This window comes from Eulemur rufifrons, chromosome 29 (assembly GCF_041146395.1).
Source record: "Eulemur rufifrons isolate Redbay chromosome 29, OSU_ERuf_1, whole genome shotgun sequence".
Classification (NCBI taxonomy): Eukaryota; Metazoa; Chordata; class Mammalia; order Primates; family Lemuridae; genus Eulemur; species Eulemur rufifrons.
In genome coordinates this window covers 15,087,242-15,105,908 of record NC_091011.1, presented here as the reverse complement: position 1 = coordinate 15,105,908, position 18,667 = coordinate 15,087,242, and the positions used below count along the sequence as shown (strand labels likewise).

At 37.0% G+C, this 18,667-nt stretch overlaps 1 protein-coding gene across 4 annotated transcripts in view; it reads left to right on the top strand.

Annotated features, from left to right (window-relative positions):
• The window catches only part of SUGCT (succinyl-CoA:glutarate-CoA transferase), a 676,753-nt gene that overhangs the window by 34,324 nt on the left and 623,762 nt on the right, over window positions 1-18,667 (top strand). The gene's annotated exons all lie outside the window — the stretch shown is intronic.

Here is an 18,667-nt window from a genome sequence, read left to right as displayed (position 1 = left end):
TATAAGGTGAGATCCATGTGCAAAGGACCTGAGACAAAAAAGTGCTGGGGGTGTTTGGACCAGCGATGCTGAGTGGCTGAAGCAGAGTGAGCAAGGTAGGTGTCACAGGAGAAAATCAGGGAGAGGTTGGTTAGCAAGGTGGTTTTAATAAAAGGCCTGTGGGCTACTTTGAAGGAATTTGGCTTTTACTCTGAATAAGGTTATAAGCTAATGGAGGATTTGAGCAGAAGAATGATGTGAGCTGACATATTTTTAAAAGAATCCCTCTAGCTACTGTGTTGAGAATGGACTGTAGAGGACAAAGGTGGAAGCAGAAGCACAACTCTGAAGCTGAAATATTCCAGGCCAGAGACAATGGTGGCTTGGATTAGGGTAGTCGTGGTGCAGGGAGTTGAAGGGTGATAGGATTCTGAATATCTAGGATAGTGTGGTTAGAATTTATTCATGCATAATATATAAGTCTTGAGGAAGAGTGGTTTGTAAGAATGTCTCTAAGGTTTTGCTAAGGTTTTGGCCTGAGCAATTAGAAGAATGGAATCACTATTTACTGAGTTGAACAAGACTGGAAAGAAGTTTTGGTGGGGAAAATATCAAGAGTCAGGTTTTGGACATATCTTGCTTGAGATGCCTGTTAGTTATTTAGGTGGAGGTGCAGAGCAAGGGATTGGATCTAAGAGTCAGGAGTTCAGGGAAGATGTAAAATTTAATAGTTATGAGCAAATTTGAAGCCTGGGTGAGATAATTTGGAGAGTGAGTGTAGATAGAGAACAGAGAGTCTGAGCGGCTGAGGTTGATGCACTCCAATGACCAGATGATTGAGAGACGGCGAGGACACAGTGAAGGAGACTGAGAAGGAATTGAATGAGGTGGGAGGAGAATCTCCTGGACGCTAAGTGCAGAAGTGTTTATTTTCATAGATAGGTTAAGCAGAAAGGCATAATGCGTAAAGCACATACGGACCAGAATTACTTGCATTTCTGAAATTCACTGTGCTGTCTCTCACTTCAGAGCCTTTACCATTGGTTGGAACACTGTTTCCATTGGTTGGAACATGGTTCCACCACCACACTTGGTTATTCTCTCCTTATCCTTTACATCTTAACTTGGATGTCATCAATTCTTTTCTTTTTTTTTTTTTTTTTTTTTTTTGAGACAGATCCTTGCTCTGTCGCCTAGGCCAGAGTGCTGTGGTGTCAGCCTAGCTCTCAGCAACCTCAAACTCCTGGGCTCAAACAGTAGCTGGGACTACAGGTGCACGCCACCACGCTTGGCTAATTTTTTCTATTTTTAGTAGAGACGAGGTCTTGCTCTTGCTCAGCTGGTCTCAAACTCCTGACCTCAAGCAATCCTCCTGCCTCGGCCTCCCAAAATGCTGGGATTATAGGCATGAGCCACCACACCTGGCCAGATGTCATCACTTCTGTGCAGAGTTTCTCTATCCCTGAAGATTCAGTTGGATGTTCCCTATCATGTTTTGTACTTGCTTCTTTACTTGCCTTTCTCCCCCACTCTCCTGCCAACTCTTGTTCTATTCCCAGTTTTATCCATAGTGCGGAGCACATGGTAGGGGCTCAACAGCAGTTTCTTGAATCAATGAATGAGTAGTCAGAACTAGAAAGTTTTTAATAGCTGCAATTTTTTTTTCTGCATTGGTAAGTGGTAAATATTATGCTTACATTTTCCAAAGAAACTTTCAGAGGATAGCCTGGGGTCAGTGCATAGTTAGCCTAATCAGTTATTTCTTCTATAGCTTATTGATAGCACTATACAATGCTCCTTGCTTTAAGGTACCAAAAGAGCCTGTACTGTGAAGCAAATATTCAATTGTGGTCATAGGTCACTATGCCTTAGGTCTTCTCCTAAGGCAGGACAAGGAACTAGTGCATTTAAAAAGATTTTAAAAAGAAACTAAGGAAAAACTTTAACTCCTTATATTTCAGTAAATTCATCTTAAAATATATATCTGAAAATCTTCTTTACTGTAAAAAGCCACAAAATATATGTTGTTTTTAAAAATATTTATTATTAATAAAATAATGACTAAAATACTTCTATTTCTGTGCATTCAGGTTAATTGAGATGTAATACTTTGCTTTCCACAGTGTAATTGTCTATGCAGTGGTGTCTTCAGATAAACTAAGTTATAACTATAATGTTGGGCTGATTGTTATTATTTTAGATAGGAAGAAGAGCTGTAATAATTATTAACTTCTGTACTGAATGAGATTGAGAGGTTCTGTACATGGTAGATGACTCTTTGCCATGAGATCTATTCTTTTTAAGATGTACTGTTTTATAGATCTGTAATCACATTTTCATTTTTGTACCTATATAACTATATTTATATATGTGACAGAGAGAGGGCGATATTTTTCTTCAGACTCTCACAATTATTGAGGTTTAAAATATTAGTATAGGTAAATTGTTATCTTCTGAATTACCCTATTACCATAAAAATGTTGTATAACTAACAAGTGTAAAATCTTGTATGACAATAAGTTTGTATTTCTCTTTTTCATGTCTGCGATTGGCTGAGATTCAGTTGATATAGACTGGTTGGGTTTGGCTCTAAGCTGAGGGTTGGGGCCTGGTTTGCTATGAATGTCTGTTAGCCTCTTTGGACCAGTGGCTGCCAAATGCACGTTCTCCTCATAGGGAAAGGTGGGACCCCCAGGCACATTCAATACCTCTGCTCACATCACATCTGCTAGCTTAAGTCAAAGCAAGTCACCTGGCAAAACCCAACACCAATGGATGGTGAAATATATTCTACTCTAGTGGGAGAAGCTACAGAGTCACATGGCAAATGGCGTGGATTTCGAGAAGGGTGAAGATTGGGAAAAATAATGTATTTCATCACATCATCCATCCAATAAAGTGCTAATCGATTTGGGAAGCCTCACACTCCCCAAAGTTTCACATTTATAACTAACTGTGGTTATAATAACAGGGCCAAAAGTTCTTCTGGGTCTTGAATTAATGATTGGAGAATGTCTAAGTTTTCTTCCAGTTCTCAAATTCTGTATTAACATTTTAATGTAGCAGAGAGCCTTGGAGATATCTTATATAATTCAGTCGTTCTTGGCTAAGGAGGAATGGGTCTATCACATGCTTCTCTGTGATAGAGATGGGGGATTGAGGGGGTGAGGGGCAGAGGCACGTGTAGTCTGAAAAAGCACCTCTCATTATTCTATAATTCCCTCCATGCCCACCTCCTGAAAATCATTAGAATAACATCTCTACACTTCATTCTCCCTTATTTCCTGATAATGAAACAGATCCAGGATGGCTAAGGGATCTAAGGTTACACAGATGGGTTTAAAACTCAGGCTTCTTGACTTAATATTAAGTGCCTCTATGCTTTTCATATCACTGCTAAGTGATGACATGGAATTTGTGATTATGAGACACTGAACAGCTCTATTTGAGAATAATATATTTTTGCCTTTCTCTTTCATTTGTTGTTAATCTTATTTGCAATGGTGAAAGCCATGAACAAATTTACTAGTCAAGGAGTCTAAATTTCAACAGATTCTTTTGAAAGTAAAAGTCAATTATGAGTCATGAATTTGGGTATATATGAAGCAAGGTTCATCTGTTTTTAAGGAGTTTTATATTCTTGGTAATCAATGTTCTTTTATTTTTAATAAGTCTGATTATATCAGTCTAAAGTTGCACATGTTATGATTGGGATCCTAGACTTTCTTGATGTTTCCCAGTGGTCTTGCTGTTTTGTCAGTGCTGTCCAAGCCCAAATAGTCTGTTCTCACTCACATGTTGGCCTTATTGCTGATGAGAGTAATCTTAGAATGGCTGAGATTTACTTTAATACACTCTGACTGTTATGTGGTTGAAATTGCCTCAGTCTATGAAATCTGGTCCACAGGACAAAAATGCTAGACCGGTCACAAGGGAGGAAGGAACTGATTATTTTCATTAGCATGGTCCTCTTATCATTTTAGAGGAAGCAGAGCATGCACATTAGGGGGCAGTGTTTAAAAAGCTATCATTCACTAGGAATTTTTGAGAAAACAGCAATGTTCCCTGTATACTGCTGGGTAGGGAGATTCTCTAAAGGAAATATCTGAGAATTTTTTAAATGGCTACTCTAGTCCTCTCTATACTTTCAGAAATACAGTGGTATTTTTCCTAACAATTTAAGTTGTACTTTCTTTCTTTTTTGTCTTCTGAGCATATTATTAATTATAAAAATTTAGCAATAAGAATATTCTCACTACATTTAAAATATTTCTTTTCCTCTTATTATGAATTTCATTACTCTTTATTTCTGGAAGGATAAACATTACATTATTTTATTAACTAGACTACATTTGTAGTGGGAACATTGTGTACGTCCTTTAATGAAGTTTCCTGATTTTTTTTTTTAAGGAAAGGGGTTTGAAAAATGCCTTTTTTATGTTTATAAATTTCTCAGGGACATCTTCTAAATCTCTGTCCTCATATAGACAGAGTACAGGATTCTACTTGGGATAGGGCCTCTTGAGGGACGTTGGGACTCAATTCAGAGAGAGTATTCCACAGTGTTAGACCCATTCTTTAGTTCTAAATACAAAAAGCGTGAGAGCTCTACTTATGAAACAAAGGAAGAGCATATGTTAGAATAAAGGGACAAGGATAGCCAAGACAGTTTTGAGGAAGAGCGTGGTAGGCAGACTTGCCCTGTTAAATATAAAGACTTACTTTGCAACAATAATTAAGACTGTGGTATTCACACAAGGTTATAGAAACAGATCATTGTAACAGAACAGAGAGATCAGAAATGGACTGGCACATAGATGGAAATATGATTTTTTTTTTTAGGGCTTATACTACAAATCATTAAAGGATGGATTATGTAGAAAACTATGGTAGAACAATTGATTATCCTCATGAAGAAAGATAAAATTTATCTTTGGAGGCCGGGTGCGGTGGCTCACGTCTGTAATCCTAGCACTCTGGGAGGCTGAGGCAGGAGGATTGTTTGAGCTCAGGAGTGTGAGACCAGCCTGAGCAAGAGCGAGACCCCATCTCTGCTAAAAATAGAAAGAAATTATATGGACAACTAAAAATATATATATATATATATAAAATTAGCTGGGCATGGTGGCGCTTGCCTGTAGTCCCAGCTACTCGGGAGGCTAAGGCAGTAGGATCGCTTGAGCTCAGGAGTTTGAGGTTGCTGTGAGCTAGGCTGACGCCACGGCACTCACTCTAGCCCGGGCAACAGAGTGAGACTCTGTCTCAAAATAAATAAATAAATAAATAAATAAATAAAATTTATCTTCTGGTTTATTCCTATACACTAAAATAATGTTCCAGATAGATTTAAACTATAAATATAAAAAGTAATACTTTATAACTTTTAGAAAACAATATAGGAAAGTATCTTTATAACTTTAGAGTGGGGAAGAATTTTGTAGGCACCACACAAAAGGTACCAACTACAAAGGAAAAGATTGATAAACTTGACTACTTATTAAAATTAAAAGCTTTTGTTCATTGAAAGGTACCATAAAAAAGCAAGAAAACACGTCATAGACTCTTGAAAGATAACTGACAAAATTATTCAAATCAAATGGAAAAAAGCAAAACAACTTAACAGAAAAATGGGAAAGCTCCAAACAAGGAAACCTGAATCTCCAGTAAATATGTTACTCAGTCTCAGCAGTCTTTGGACAAATTCAAATTAAAAGAAAAATAATCCATTTCACACCCATATGATTGACAGACATTTAAAAGTCTTATAATACCAAGCATGAGTGGAGCAAGGGTGCCCTGAACATTGCTGGTGGGACTGTAAATTGGTATGCTCACGTTGGAAGGCCATTTGGCAAGGCCTTATGAAGCCCTACAAGAATCTACCCTATGACCTACAGTTTTACTTCTAGGTATGTGCCTATAGAAACGGGGAATTTCCTGAACTTTCCAAAGTTCAGAAATGAAAGTGAAAAAAAAAACAAGTTACAAAAGATGATACCAGGTACAGAATACCATTTATATAGAGTAAAAAATCATATAAAATACTATATATAGTTTTAGTAATGTACTCACATGTGGTTAAAATACTTTTCATGGTAATGAAAAATACTAAATTCAAGAGAATGATTACCCCTTGCGAGTGGGGAGGGAGGGCTGTGGGACAGGGAAGGGATACACATAGGACATCAACTATATTTGCAAAAGAAGCTGTTTGGCTGGTACATGATTATTTGTTGTTTTGTATTTTATGATTGAAATAACAACAACAAAAGATTCAGAAATACCCAAATAACTCCCTTCCTTCTTTCCTTTTGTCCCCTCCTCACCCCCAAACAAATATTTCTTGAGCTTCTATATATTTCTGTCTGTGTTCAGGGCAAACAATGCAGAAATTGTTCCTGCCTTTAAGGAGCTTACAGCCTAGTGTCAGAGATATTCTACAAACAAGTTAAGAAATGTAGTATGGCATGTATTAACAAACTGCTGTTATGAAAGAATCAGAATACTGTGGTAGAGACTAATAGAGGAGGGGATGTGTGCTGTAAATGGGATGGTCAAGGAAGGCTTTTTTGGTGAGGTAACATCTAACACACCTAAAGGATGAGGAGCTAGCCATGCAACAAGCAAAGGGAGGAGCGATTCAGGCAAAGGGAACACCATGTGCAAAGGCCCCAAGGTAAGAAAGATCTAAACACCTTTAAAGACCTGAGAGAAAGCTAGTGTGTCTGGAATACCAAAAACTGAGAGCAGAATGCTTGAGAAGACATTGTGGAGATGCGCAGGGGCCCTGGCGTGCCAGGAGGGGTTTGAACAGTAGAGGGATAGAGTCATAAAAGACGTGGGATTCAATTCCTGGTTGACTGACTTCATTATAAACATTGGATAGTGAAATGAGGTTGATGTTTCAGAAAGTAGCTATAAAGAAAAAGTATTTTAGATTATTAAAGGCCCTCGTAGTGTTTTAGAGTCAGTAGCAGAGAATGGTGAGCCCAAATGGTAAGGCAAATCATCTAGCAACTTTATTCTACATTCATAGCACGACAACAGGAATACAAAACAAAACACTGCTGCAGTTGGATTCTGAGGGTATGAGTTAGCCTGTGTGTCTCTCTCTATATGTATATTCTTGTTTTCTATGTAGTCCCCACATAACCATATTTTTAAAAAGAAAGAATAATTAGAAGTCTGCCTACACTGCAAATCCATAGAAATTTTGAAGGGGAGAAAAGAAATAAAGACTAGAGAGATGGAAAAGAAAGGAGGAAGGAAGAAAGGAGAAAGGAATAAAAGAAAAGAAGAAAGGAAGGAATGAGGAAAGGAAGAAGAGAAGGAAGGGAAGAAAGAAGAGAGTCAGAATTAAGTCAAATGGAATAACATTGAGCAATTTGTTTTTGTTTTTTAATTTCTAAAAACAGAAGTCCAGGTTAGTTCATCTGGTGACATTTACATGGCATTAAGCACAATTTCTAGATTGAATAATCATTATAGATATGATAGTTTTTGACATTAAAAGGAACCCTCATGGTCAAAATAATCAAAAACTACTGGTCTAAATTATGAGTTGCCCCTTCTTATATCAGAAAATATTTTTTCCTAGAATTTCAAGATATTGTGGCCATGTGTCCAACTTTATATTCAGTTATCCCTAGTGAAAGTGTGGTTTGACATATATACCATTTCATATTAAACTCATTGTTTAAAAAAATAATGACACCATCTCTGTAGGGGAAGAGAAACTTAGTATATAAATACAAGGTTTCAAAACACAACCCCTGAAGCTAAGGACTGAGATTGTATTTTGTCTGTAGACATGGACTGATTCCAGAAAGTGACTTTATGCCTTCATTTTATCCCCTAATGGCATAACCTTTTTATCTTTGGATATTTCTTTTTACTCATACATATATAACAGCTGTGTTGTACAAGTTGGACTTACTGGAATCTAAGCAGACACTTTCTTCTCTCCCACCTGCCTCTGCAAACCTGCACTGTTCACTCGTTCTCCTTCTCAGTGGATGAAATCCCAGGCAAGTCCTATTGATTCCACCCCACCCCCACCCCACTCCAGTTATTTCATTTAAAGTAGTAAAAAGTTCCGTCCAATCTAATATCAAAACTTTAGACTCTTGTCAAACTTATGACTCCTCCCTTAACTTGGGTCTATCTTCTTGGAAATTTGAAGAGTATGTTTGTATGTACATGTGTATGTGTGTACGTGAGTGTATGTATGTGTGTGTTTGTATTGCATGTGCACATGTGTTGTGTGCATGCGTGCCTGTTTGTGTATGTGCATGTTGTGTGCATGTGCCTGTGTGTGTGTGTGTTAGCAGAACATAGTTTCTTCATGATCCATCCCCTCCCTATTGCTACAGCTGTTTGTGGCTCCTTCAGAGTCAGGCCCTCTCAGGGAAGGGAGTGAAGGTGCAGAAAGGCTATAACTTGACTGTTGTAGTTGTGGCCTGCAGCGGATCCTTCTGTTTGCCAGAAGCTCAGTGGGCAACTCTGTGTCTTTTGAGGAGCTTTGTAGGCTCCACAGAGACCTGAGACTGTAGTTTTCCCCCTTCAGTCTCTGGTCATCTGTACAGAGTCTATCTGTTAGGATCACCTTGTCCTACAGGCAGCCCTCATGGTCAGAATTGCTTTTAAGACAAACTCATTCTGCTCTCCCGATGGTCCACTTGGCCTATGGGGAACACTCTGTTTTCCTTTTCTTCACCATCGTTGGGACTGTGGTTTATTCCCAACTCTTTAGTTCTGCTGTCTTTAACTGATGTAGCCATAACCCTTTGCCTTTGGTTTTTTTTTTTAAGCACATGCAAACTCCTTGGGTAAGTCCAGATTCCCAGACCACAGGCCAAGGTCTCCAGTACTTTTTTTGAAGTCTCCCTCGTGTGGCTTAAGTTAAGGCGAAAGCAGCTCGCCCCTTGGTATGACCGGATGAAATGCATAGCACACTGACAACTCTTTCCAGGGAGGTTCTTGCTAATGGTCTTATTTGCCTTTCCACTTTTTCTCAAATACCCTCAAATGGATGATAAGCTAACGGCAGCAAAACTGGTTTTATAGTCCTTCAGCATAATCTGCACTGGTGTTCTGGCACTTAGGATATTCTTTTGGGTTTGAAGCCTCAGCTGAGACTCAGACAAGGAGTCCCTTTTGAACATTCTGTCACTCAAATTTTGCTGAAGAAATATGTTTTTTAGGTAGTAAAGAATAACATTCAGTACAGCAAAACTGAGATAGCTGTCTTCAAAGTTTTTAAGTATGAAAGATAATATTTAATCAGATAAAAGTGTTTTGGCTAATTTTGTATACATTTTCAACTATTTAAACCCAAGTGAAAAGGTTAATTTTTCCACATACATAATTTCAAAATAAATATCTCTTCTCCTTAGCAATACCACTTTAAAGGTGATACTGAGTGTTATGGGTATAAGGAACATTATGATAGCTTTCCTTGCTCTTGTTAAAAGAACTCTGCTGGGTGTAATTATAGATATGCAAGCGAGTACCATCTCCTGACACAATTTTATACGTAAATGTATGTGTGACCAACTCCATTTCCCAGGTACTTTTATTTTTATTATACTATTGATTGAAAAAAGAGAAATACAAGACTTGAACAGGAGGTTTAGCTGTTTTTCTACATGCTTGAAAATTCCAGAAGCAAACAGATAGCTGGCCCTAGAAAAATGGTATAAATTTAGTATAGATTCTTACCCACCAGCATCAGATTTCACCTTTGGTCTCTAACTTCTGATATAATAGTTCTCAATTTAAAGAATCTCTTGGAGACCAGGGACCAGCAAGAGGAACAAAATGATAATGTTAGTTGATGTCAAAGAAGTAGTTATTCAAAACCTTCACAAATTGAATGTTTTATAAACTGTGCCAGATAAACATGCCAAGACTTAGCCACCATCGAAAAACCCTGTCATCAGAACTGAATTGCTTCCCCTTATGGTAATAGGCCTGGAAAATAAGTCCATAAATTTAAAGAAGCAATGCTAGATAAGAAGAAATTTTATACTTAAAAGGATAAAAAAATACATGCCAGATAAAGTTTAGATAGCATTTATTTCACGAATGCTAATAATTTTTTCCATTCTTTGAATGTCCTTCCAAGCCAGCATTAGTGCAATACTACAACTTTCAGCCCTTTATTTGAACCATAGTATATTTAATCACAAAGGACAAAAGTATATGGAGTAAATAATAGTCATGAACCCTGGAAGATCAGGAATGTTGATAGAATGCGACATTGTGGAATCAGTGAAACCTGATTTGTAAAGAACATAAATCCCCAAAAATTTTCAAGTGAAAAATATTAAAGATAAAAAAATTTGACAAACATACAGTCATCTGTTGGTATCTGTGGGGTATTGGTTCCAGGACTGCCTGTGGATGTTCAAGTCCCTGATATAAAATGACATAGTATTTGCATATAACTTATGTAAGCCTCTCATATACTTTAAATAATCTCTAGGTTACTTATAATACCTAATACAATGTCAATGCTATATAAATAGCTGTTGCACTCTATTTTTTTTTTTTTTTTTGAAACAGAGTCTCGCTCTGTTGCCCGGGCTAGAGTGAGTGCCGTGGCGTCAGCCTAGCTCACAGCAACCTCAAACTCCTGGGCTCAAGCAATCCTTCTGCCTCAGCCTCCCGAGTAGCTGGGACTACAGGCATGTGCCACCATGCCCGGCTAATTTTTTCTATATATTTTTAGTTGTCCATATAATTTCTTTCTATTTTTTAGTAGAGACGGGGTCTCGCTCTCGCTCAGGCTGGTCTCGAACTCCTGAGCTCAAAGGATCCGCCCGCCTCGGCCTCCCAAGTGCTAGGATTATAGGCATGAGCCACCGCACCCGGCCTATTTTTTTTTTTTTTTTTTTTGAGACAGAGTCTCACTCTGTTACCCAGGCTAGAGTGCCATGTTGTCAGCCTAGCTCACAGCAACCTCAAACTCTTGGGCTCAAGCAATCCTACTGGCTCAGCCTCCCGAGTAGCTGGGACTACAGGCATGTGCCACCATGTCCGGCTAATTTTTCTATATAGATTTTTAGCTGTCCATATACTTTCTTTCTATTTTTAGTAGAGATGGGGTCTCACTCTTGCTCAGGCTGGTCTCAAACTCCTGAGCTCAAACAATACTCCTGCCTCGGCCTCCCAGAGTGCTAGGATTACAGGCATGAGCCATCGCGCCTGGCCTACACTCTATTGTTTAGGGAATAATGACAAGAAAAAAGTTTGTATACATTCAGTACAGATGGATTTTTTCCCAGAATATTTTTGATCCATGATTGGTTGAATCCATGGATGCAGAAACCACAGATACAGAGAGCTGACTGTATTTGGTTATAAGAAAGACTAGTCTAACAAACCACCTGATTAAAAATAGTTAAAGGACTTGAATAGGTACTTCTCCAAAGTAGATATACAAATGGCTAATAAGCACATGAAAAGATGCTCAACATCGTTAACCATTAGGGAAATGCCAATCAAAACCACAATGAGATACCACCTCACACCCATTAGGATGGCTACTATCAAAAAACCAGAAAATAATAAGTGTTGGCAGGGAACCCTTGTGTACCATTGGTGAGAATGTAAAATGGTTCAGTCACTATGGAAAATAGTATGGAGGTTCCTCAAAAAATTAAACATAGAATTACCATATGATCCAGCAATTCCATTCCTGTATATATACCTAACAGAATTGAAAGCAGGGTCTCGAAGAGTATTTGTGCCCCATGTCCATAGCAAGATTATTCACAGTAGCTAAAATGTGGAAGCAACCCAATTAAACCATTGATAAGTAAATAAATAAGCAAAATCTGGTATATACATGCAATGGAATATTACTCAGCCTTAAAAAGGAAATAAATTCTGACATTTGCAACAATAAGGATGAATCTTGAAGACGTTATGGTAAATGAAATAAGCCAGTCATAAAAGAACAAATTCTATATTAATTCTACTTATATGAAGTACCAAGAGTAGTCAAATTCTTAGAGTAGAATGGTGGTTGCCAGAGGTTGGGAGGGAAGGGAGAATGGGAAGTTATTGTTTAATGGGCACAAAGTTTCAGTTTTCCAAGATGAAAAAGTTTTGGAGATGGATTGTGGTGATGGTTATATACCAATGCCACTGCATTGTTCACTTAAAAATGGTTAAAGTGGTACATTTTATGTTTATGTATATTTTGCCACAATTAAACAAAATACAAAAAGGAAAGCCTAATCTAAACTACAAGGTATACTATGGCAGAAATTCATGTTACTATGTCATAATGAGTAGAAAATATTGTTTTAATATGTCTTGGACAGTGCTCTACAAATACAAATATTTGAAGACTAGGTATTGAATATATAAAACACTCCCTGTTCAAGAATAAATTCTTATGTGTATAAATTAAAATTTCTTTATTTCAAGAATTTTGTCTTTTATGCATTTTAAATCTGATGGGAGTAACACAGTGTAGGGCACACAGTTGTTTGCTTAATGCTAAATATCAACCAATGGTTCATATTTTTTCTCAAAATTCTATTCCATACACTAATTTTACATCTTTAGATTCTTATTGCTATTTGCCGTATTTTATCATTCTATTGTAAATAATTTATTATTCCCAACATTGCCTAAGAAATTCTCAAAGGATTGAGGGATGGGAATTTAAATTAATACTTTCTGAAGAGAAGAATTAATTAATAGGATAAATAGTTATAATCATGAAAGTTCTGTGAGAATTGCTGATTTTACTTCAAAATAAAAATAGACTATATCATAATTATTTTTATATTTTCAATCTAAGAAATGAAATTTTTTGGGCCCCAGTTTTTCTAGGAAGGCACATTTACTCTACATAGTCCAGGTAGACATTTCAATCACGTTTTTTGCAGTTCTCCAAGGAAAGCCAAATGGTAGCATGGGGTGAGTCTTCACCTCAGTTGGATGCACCCAGAATCTTATTCATTCTCTTATCATCTTCACATCTTGACTCTTCTACTCTTCTTCCCCCACTGTGTCTCAGGCCCTGGCCTCCCAAACCCTCAACTGTGTGTCAAACCCTGCACACGGATGCTGTGGTTCCACGAAGCGGTTCTATATGACAATATCCTGTTTACCGCTTTTACCTGTCAGTGTCTAGTTGATGGTGCACAGGATCAATTGTCAGCAACGAAGTCTTTATCTTCAGTGTTTCTATGCAGCATGTACTTCTTTGAGTGGAATACAATATGCTTCTGTGCTGCAATCCCTCCACCATTTCAGATCTGATCAGTCATTTAGACTTGAGTTATTTATTATATACGGGAAGCCATGGGGATTACTGGACCTAAACTTGTTGGTCCATCATTTTGATCACCTTGAGTCCTGCAGTATCTAAGACAACCAAAAGTAATGTGGAAAGCTTAGAACAATGGACAAGGTGGTTCGAATGCTTCTCAGGTGCATATGGTGGGGAAAAAGAGGGATAAGGCACAGGCAGAATCTCAGCTTGTGAGATATCAGAGTGGAGCAGCAAGATGTTAAAATATATTTTCCTCTCATGCCCCCACCTTTCCCACCACTGCATTCCCAGCATTTTCTAGGATTCCTTGCCGTTCCTCAATTCACTTATCTAGAGCAGTGGCCTGAAAGGGCCTGTGGACCAGATTTGACCTCTGTCTCCTTTTGAAAATAAAGTTTTATTGGAACACAGCCATGCCCATTTGTTTACATATTGTTTATGTGTTTATGTTGCAACAGCAGAGTTGAGTAGCTGCAACATAGACCCAAAACCTCATGAAGCCTAAAATATTTACTCTCTGGAACGTTACAGAAAAAGTTTGCAGGCCCCAGATAGAGAGCATTTGGTATTCCTGGCCCGAAGGCAAGGATGACACCACAGGATAGAAAGAAAAAAGGTATTTTATTTGTTCCATTTTGAGCTTCAAAAGTCTAGGCCCTGAGGTTACTTAGGACAGAAAATGCATTATGATGTAAAAATCAGGAATCTGAGTCCTGTGCCCACATTACTTCCATTCTCAAGAATGGAAGTAATTCTCCACAGTGAAAATGATTACAGAAGTAGTAAGAAATGGAATCAGGAAAAAATTTACATTTAGTTTAGCTATGCAATGTAATGTCTAATATTTACTGAGTGCTTACTATGTATTAGACACTGTGCATAGCATTTATTACATATTATTTCATATAAATGATAAACAATTGGAATAATTTACATATAGGCAAATTACATCTAGACAAAATTATGGTATCAATATTAAGTGCTTATATATTATGAAAAATATCATGCAGCATAACTGAAAGCTCTCAGCTAGGGTTTATGAGACTTGTATTATAGTGCCATGTGTGCTTGAGGAAGTCATTACACTGGTCTGATTCTAAATGTCCTCATCTCTAAAATAGAAATAAAATCTACCCTGTTTACCTCATAGGCTGCTATGAGTCTGAGATGTAATTCATAAAAGTTATTTCAAAAGTGTAAATTAGTCCATAGATATTACAGATATTATGTCATTAAATATGTTTCAGATTGAGTTGTATAAATTTTATATTATATATATATATTTTTTTTTTTTTTTGAGACAGAGTCTCACTCTGTTGCCCGGGCTAGAGTGCCATGGTGTCAGCCTCGCTCACAGCAACCTCAAACTCCTGGGCTCAAGCAATCCTCCTGCCTCATCCTCCCAAGTAGCTGGGACTACAGGCATGCGCCACCATGCTTGGCTAATTTTTCTATATATATTTTAGCTGTCCATATAATTTCTTTCTATTTTTAGTGGAGACGGGGTTTTGCTCTTGCTCAGCCTGGTCTCGAACTCCTAAGCTCAGACAATCCTCCCGCCTCGGCCTCCCAGAGTGCTAGGATTACAGGCGTGAGCACCGCACCTGGCTTAAATTTTATATTATACATAATACTAGTCATACCTGGAACTCCTTTTTATGAGACCACATAATAGAGGGCAAAGGCTCAGTAGTGAAATCTGGGTTGAAGTCCAAGTTCTATCCTTATTGCTGTATAACTTTGCTCAAGTTATTTAATCTCTCTTAATTTCAGTTTCCTGGTTATAAATTAGGAACAGTGATGCTGGTGCCTCCCCCTATGATGCTATTTTAAGGATTAAATAAAAGTGCAAATGGAATCTATTACAGTGATACAATCATGACATGCAATATTATCCTCAAACCTTGAGTCTCCTCTCCTTCGCGTGGAGTACTCCAGACTTGCGCCTGGTTGTTGGGCATTTTCTTGAAATATGTTACCCAGAAACTTCAAATCAATAAAGGTAGAACTGCTCAGATTAAAGAAGGGCCAGGAGAGGAGAGTCATTGTCCCCTACAGACTGGTTGAAACACTGGACTACCACTTCTATGTCACTTTGAGCAAGTTAATTAACCTTTCTAAGCTGCAATTTTCTCATCTGCAAATTCTAGGGTTATTGTGAGGATTAAATGAGATAAAGTATGTGAAGTGCTTGGCATATAGAAAGTGTTCAGATGTTACATAGGTCTTCCTCCTCTGCTGCTGCAGCCTCTCCCTCTTCTTCTTCCTCTTTGTCTTCATTTTCACCCCCTTCTTCCTAAAGGACAGGGGCAAGTTAAATGGTTTTCAGATACATGTTAGAACTCATTACTTACAGAGTGGTTTATTATTCCATGTATTTGGATATACCAATACTTTTGCCTTATTTTTCCTGCCTCTATCTGTCTATGTAGATATCCATCCATCTATCTATCTATTTAAGCTATTTACATTTTTTACAAATCACATAAGAGTAAAGTACAGACAGGTGGTGCCCCATTACCCATAAATATTTCAGTTTGTATTTCATAAAAACAAGGAACTCTGTTATGTAACCACGGTACAATTACCAAAATCAGGAAACTAATATTGAAACAATGCTATTATATAATTTACAGACCTTATTGATATTTTTTTCAGTTGTCCCAATAATGTCCTTTATAGCAAAAGAAAATAGAAAATCTACATTGCACTCAATTGTCATGTTTCTTTAGTCTCCTTTAATCTGGGTCTGTCTTTATAGTTCTTGGGTTTTTCTTTGTACTTCATGACATTGACATTTTTGAACAGTGCAGGTCAATTATTTAGTAGAATGTCCCTTAACTTGGATTTCTCTGATGTTTCCTCATGAATAGATTCAAGTTAAGTACTTTTGGCAGTCACACCCCAGAAGGCGACGCTGAGTCTTCTCAGTACATATCAGGAGGCACATGCTGTTGACGAGTCCCGTTACTAGCAGTTCAGCTTTGATCATTGAGTTAAGGTGGTGCCTGCCAGCTTTCTCCACTGGAAAGTTCTATTTTACCCTTTGTAGTTAAAGGATATCTTGTGGGGTTTGGGGAATATACTTTGAGACTATGTAAATATTCTGGTGCTTCTCAAACTTTCATCTACCAGTTTTATTATACATTGATGATTCTTGGGTGAGTTTACTATCATTATGATATAGATAAATAGTGATTTTCTAATTCCAACATTCCTGCTACATTTATTAGTTGGTTTCTAATACAGGAAGACCTTTCCCTTCTCTCTTATTTGTTTATGTCAACAGGAACTCTTGTATCCATATCTATTCAATCAGTTGTAATCCTTAATTATCAATATTTATTTTGATGCTCAAATTATCCCCCAATTGACTAGTGAGAACACCTTCAAGATGAATCCTTTATGCTTTTCCTTTGTCTCCATTATTTTTTGAACCCTTTCTTAATTTTTGGCACAAGGTATTCCAGGTTCATCTTGGTATTTTTTTTTCTTGCCCTTGTCCTGAAATCAACTATTTCTCCAAGGAGCTCTGGTTCTATTGAGTGGAGAATGATATTTAAAAACCAGGATCTGAGCACTAGATGTGCTTGTAACTGCAAACTTTTTAAACCTCCCATTAGCTATTCTATAAATGATTATTTTCACCTGGGCAATCACATGATATACATGCCATTACATGCTATTCCTCCTGATTTCACATTGTTTTTCTGCTCTGGAATTTGGAGTCATTTTGTGTATTTGCTTATTTAGGAAGCATTGCTTGCCCTGAAGTCTGCACTTTTGAAAATACTTTAATTGCTCTCACTTTGGGCAGTTCAAAGTTTACTGGATTTTATTTAATATCTTCCTTACTTGGGTTACTTTAATTATTTTGTTTCATTTATCTCTATTAAGTAAAGATGTAGACTATACTTAATTGAGTATTTTCCTCTTGGCAGTAGAACAAGGCTAAAGGTGATTCTTGTTAATTTGTTACTCATTTGGGTTATCCATTTATCTGGATTTGATTTGAGAAGATGTTTAGTCTTGGTTTGTAGAGTGGTCTGTACTGAACATTTTTGTGTTCTTTGCCTAAAATGTCCTTTCACAGGCTGACGTAGTGCTGCTATTTGGAGTGTGGGAATTCAGCTATAGGGAATTGGTTTTATGTGAGAGTCTGGCTGGGTTTTTATTTTCTTTTCTACTCAAAGAATATTTTTTATATTTCTGTCATTTAAAATTTGATTCTGCTCCTGAAAATGAAAAATATTTAACAACGGTTATTCCCTTCATTCTTTAATGAGTTTATGATGCATCTCTCAGAATGTGAGCTGCATTCATCTTGTAGAAAATATTGACCCTGGGCTATAGATCTAATTGCTGAGTTTCTTTAGAATAGATTTCACAAAAATATATTTGAATTCTTAATTTGAAGATACATTTTGCAATTTATTTTCATTATATCAGTTCAGTTTATAATAGTTTTTTCCCTCCCTACTTGCATAAGTCTTCTAGGATTTAAGATAATCTGTGTGTGCATGTTTATGTATATGTGTGTGTTTGGATTTGATTGTGAGAATAAAGTCACTTTAGGCAGGATGCATTAGTATGGTCATCAGTTGTAGACTCTATTTGGATGATGAATAGTTTTGAAGACTTTTATGTTTTCCATAAAAAAATCCAGTGGTGCATTGTAGGCAACATAGTATCTTGATACCCAATTACTCCTAACTCCTGTTAATACTCTGAAAACATTTATTTTGATAGTTTATGTGAAGAATATCATAGGCATGCATGGAATAGCATAAAATACAAAAATATGCACCAGTCAGGTGAAAAGTGTTTATTAAGTTCCTGCTGTGCCTAGTGTTATGTTATACAGTTGGGGAAGATGAAACATATGCATATGACACAATTGTCAAGCAAAATGTACTTTTATATATTAGTGTTACCAAGTTGGATATGGTAAAACAAACTGGTAATTGTCATAAAGACAGATATCAGTGCAAACTTTTTTTTTTCTGACTGGGAACATAAGTTCATTAGCATTATATTCCAGATGTTTTAGGTGCTATGTAATTAATCAACCAATTTTGCTGCCTCTCTGTGATAGAGATTGAGGGGGTCTAATGTCAAAATTATTGAAGTAGAAAACTACATTAATCACATTTTTGCTCTTTAAACAATATATGAATTGATGATGCTCATAGAAATATTTTGTAAAATATTTCTCACAGTAATGATTGTCACAGTAAGTAGCTATGTGACTTTGGGTAAGGCACTTAGTCTTTCAAAACCTCATTTTTCTCAAACTAGGACAATAAAATATACCTTATGGAGTATTTGTGAGACTTAAATGAGATAACACATACAAAGTTCCAACACAGTTCCTGGAACATAGCAAGTGCTCTG